Source organism: Tachypleus tridentatus, chromosome 2 (genome assembly GCF_004210375.1).
Source record: "Tachypleus tridentatus isolate NWPU-2018 chromosome 2, ASM421037v1, whole genome shotgun sequence".
NCBI classification, from domain to species: domain Eukaryota; kingdom Metazoa; phylum Arthropoda; class Merostomata; order Xiphosura; family Limulidae; genus Tachypleus; species Tachypleus tridentatus.
In genome coordinates this window covers 46869034-46872864 of record NC_134826.1, presented here as the reverse complement: position 1 = coordinate 46872864, position 3831 = coordinate 46869034, and the positions used below count along the sequence as shown (strand labels likewise).

General features: G+C 33.5%; 1 long non-coding RNA gene across 1 annotated transcript; it reads left to right on the top strand.

The window, feature by feature from the left end:
• The first annotated feature begins 1069 nt into the window (after nucleotides 1–1069).
• On the top strand, nucleotides 1070–3272 carry LOC143235529 (uncharacterized). The gene is made up of 2 exons (XR_013019269.1): nucleotides 1070–1910; nucleotides 2840–3272. It is a non-coding gene; the product is annotated as an uncharacterized LOC143235529 (long non-coding RNA).
• The last annotated feature ends 559 nt before the right edge of the window (nucleotides 3273–3831 follow it).

Below are 3831 nucleotides of genomic sequence, written 5' to 3'. Positions count from 1 at the left end.
AAGTTCGTGATAGTGGATTGGAAACAAAGACTGAGTTAAAGCAGACATTTTATAGATTAACAAGGTAAATTAGATCTGTTTACTCTCTGTAAACTTTCCAGGTCCTATTATCTGTTGGGAGCGGTGAAAGAGCAAAACACGATGAAAGATATTCGAAGTAATAAACGCATTGGAAAACCAGTTGATCTATAGTTAACTACTCAATGACAATTTATCTTCTTTGGACATAAACTAGGTTTTACTAACAATATCCTGTAATCAATATAGAATAAAAATGTTGAAAGAAGACACTTTCAGAGATCCAATTATTCTCTCGTAATCAGATCATTGGTTCTAAAAACGAGACGAACTACAAAAAGCTCTGACCAATTGACCGGTTCTCTTTTAAAACATAGTGTGCACAATGAGGTTAAAAATACAATCAAAGTAAAAAGAGAACCAAACAGCCTTTCGTAGTTAGTTGGACTCTAGAAACCTCAGCTAAGGCATTTATCTTGAAGCAAACTCTGTTAACTTTAACAAATAAATAAAAGAGGACAATTGCCATTCAGTGGGTTTAATTTCCGTTATTCAGTGGTTTCATAAAATAAACGACCTTTAATTGTATTATAACTACCACCTCTATCTCTTAACCTCACATTTCGTAGTTAAATAAATAATTTTTGCGAAATCAATCTTCACCAATAAAGAAGCAGAAAAGTGCGGTTCAGACAGTCATAGATCGGTAAATTTCTTTGTGAGCCAATTAAAATTAAGATCATTCGTGAAATGAATTCGTGGCGTATACAAATAATGATTACCGGTAAAAATCATTTATATTAACACTTTCTAATGGTCTGGCCCATGCTAGGTGGTTAAGGCACTCAACTCGTAATCTGAAGGTCGCGGGTTCGAATCCCCGTCACACCAAACATGCTCGCCATTTCAGCCGTTGGAACGTTATTATGTTACGGTCAGTCCCAATATTTGTTGGTAAAAGAGTAGCCCAAGAGTTGGTGGTGGGTGGTGGTGACTAGCTGCCTTCCCTCTAGTCTTACACTGCTAAATTAGGGACGGCTAGCGCAGATAGCCCTCGAGTAGCTTTGCGCGAAATTCAAAAGCAAACATACAATTTCTAATATATAGAGAATTTCGTGCATCTTCATAGCACTATGTTCCAACAATGGCTTTTGTGTCATGTTGCTTATCAACAGAGGTATAACCTCATATCGTTGTTAGTCTATTTCCTGAAAGTATAAAATGTTAAAACTGGAAAACTATTGTAATTTAACGTTTTCGTTGACTAAAGAGATGTATTTGTTTTTATTAAAAACATAGCTGATATGACAGAAAAATATTAATTCGTAGAAAGATTTAAATTTAAGATTGTATTGATATTTTTACTTTCGTGATAAATTGCACGTGCTTGTTACTAGGCTAGGCGATCCCTCACTAGATCTTTACTTAAGGTTTTTTATGCCAACACTCACTACACATATCAGATTTCACGGCCTTCTTATACCTCGGTCACTAACATCGTAATTGGCAGACAGTAATAAAACTATTATATGTGAACAAATACATTTTTGCCTTTTACGACTCCTTATATTTTGAGAAAATAAGTGTGACGTGACACACAATGATTTTTTGATTTAGGGTAGACAGTTAAGTGTATAACTAATGCAATCATTTAGTCACGTAGTGTGTAACTCAGATTTAAATGTTATATTTAATCATAATTTTCAAAAACAAGTGAGCTACACGTATTAGACGTACAAGAAACTTGGTTGATACATTTTAATTCAAGGCGTCTTAGAGTTCGTTTTATCCAGACACTGTTTTTGTACACTGTTTTAGGTTTGTTGGTGAAAGGCCAAGGCCAGCTTGGAATTACAAGAAACCTTTCTTTAACAAATAGAGGCCTGAGCAATGTAAGTACGGTGATATTATACCGTTTTCATATCATTAATATTTGCCCAAGAAAAATACGTTTGTGGCGAAAATTTCCCGTTTTGTAAAAGATATGAATAATGAAGCCTACGAGTCTGAAATAAAAACAAAACATTTAGTTTTATAAGGTTTTTTTGGTAATATATTCATATGTACGAGTTCCTGAAATCACCGTTGCAATTTAAAACACCTTTTTTCTGGTGTTATAAGTCAGTTGTTAGGACTAATTTTTATATATAATGTAGCTGAGGTTAGTTCTCCATATTCGACTGATAATGTATTACTTGTTTGTTAGGACTAAACTTGATATATAATACAGCTGAAGCTACAACTGAGATTAGTTTATGATATTTGGCTGCTAATATACTACTTGTTTGGTAGGATTAAACTTGGTGTGTAATGCGATTAAAGTTTCAAATAAAGAGGTTAGTTCTTGAAATTTGAGATATCTTTAAAGCATTACGAAAGCTACTCCAAAATTGTTTGGTGTTACAGCAGGAATATAGAAACAGGTACATTTTTGGAATTATTTTTCAAGACAATTCACTAAACGCTGTGTTAGTACACATTGATTTTAAGTAAACTACGAAGAGAAAACACAATTTTGAATGCTATTGTAATTGAATTATGAGTGTCCTATGGATTTATTTTGGTAAGAGACCACTGTGAGTTAACAATGCTCTTCATGTTACAGGAACAATATTCACAGGTGTTTTTCACCATAGTACTGTTTTTTGCTTTTTTTTACTTTCAAAGTCATTGTTTGTTTCTCCAAGACATTTTAAACGTTAAATAACTTGACAATTGTGTCAGGGTTATCTATAGCAGATACATACAACACCATTCCCGTGGTCTGAAATTCTTAGATATAATACCAGTCAATTACCTTTTTTGTTGTTGCTTTTCACAGCCAAAAATAAAAGTCTTTGGAAATCCGAGCAGTTCGCCTGGAAAGTTTGACCTTGGTGTTGGAATAGGTTCACGGCTGTGGCAGAGTAAAAATAACAGGTTTAATGTTGGAGCAGGTGCATCTCTGCAGCAAGGGGTTAAACCTTTTGGTGGACAATTATTCCCGGGAAAGCCAAGTGTGGGTCTAGGCACCGGTCTTAACATCAAACTGGGGCCACGAAACAAAGTGATCTCAGTTTTGATATTGGTGCCACAAAAGGGTTTGGAGGAGGACCCCTCAATATTGGTGCTGGCCTCAAATATAGATTTGGACGTTCGTTGAGAGTTATTAGAAAATAGTGAGCTTAAAAAAAACATTATATTTTTGTGTGTACTTTTAGAAAACAATATTCTTTTACTATGTTATTTTTGTTATAATAAAAGTTTCAAGTACACTTTGTTTTCTATAGTATTCTTTCGTTTATCGATGCTCACTTGTTTAATATAAACCACTAGATTTTTTGACTTTAGAAATTTAAATCCAGATGTACCAGAATTTAAGAACTTTTTTTTTTAAATTTTGTTTTCGGAAAACAAAATTCAGATTTTCGGTTTAGTAGTTGATTTCATCAATTGAAGATATTTGAAACTATCACGAAAACACCAAAGCAGCCATTTTGACTATTTAACTACTGTTTAAGGTTAGAATTTACAAAACTTAATTAATGGCCAAGATTTGAATACATGAAACTTAACTAATGAGTAAAACTTAAATTCATAAAATTTAGCAAATCGCTAACAGTTTTAGCTCAAAGAAGTTGGCGGAGAGTTGTTCTAACCTAATTATTTTAATATTTTCACTATTCATGTCACTCGATCGATTAGAAGAAACTAGGGTTAAACTGGTAATTGATATTCGCGTGGCTGTTTCATTGTCGCTTTATCATTACATGGAATAAGAAGGTTTGCTTTATTTTGAATTTCGCGCAAAGTTACACGCTAGCTGTCCCTAAT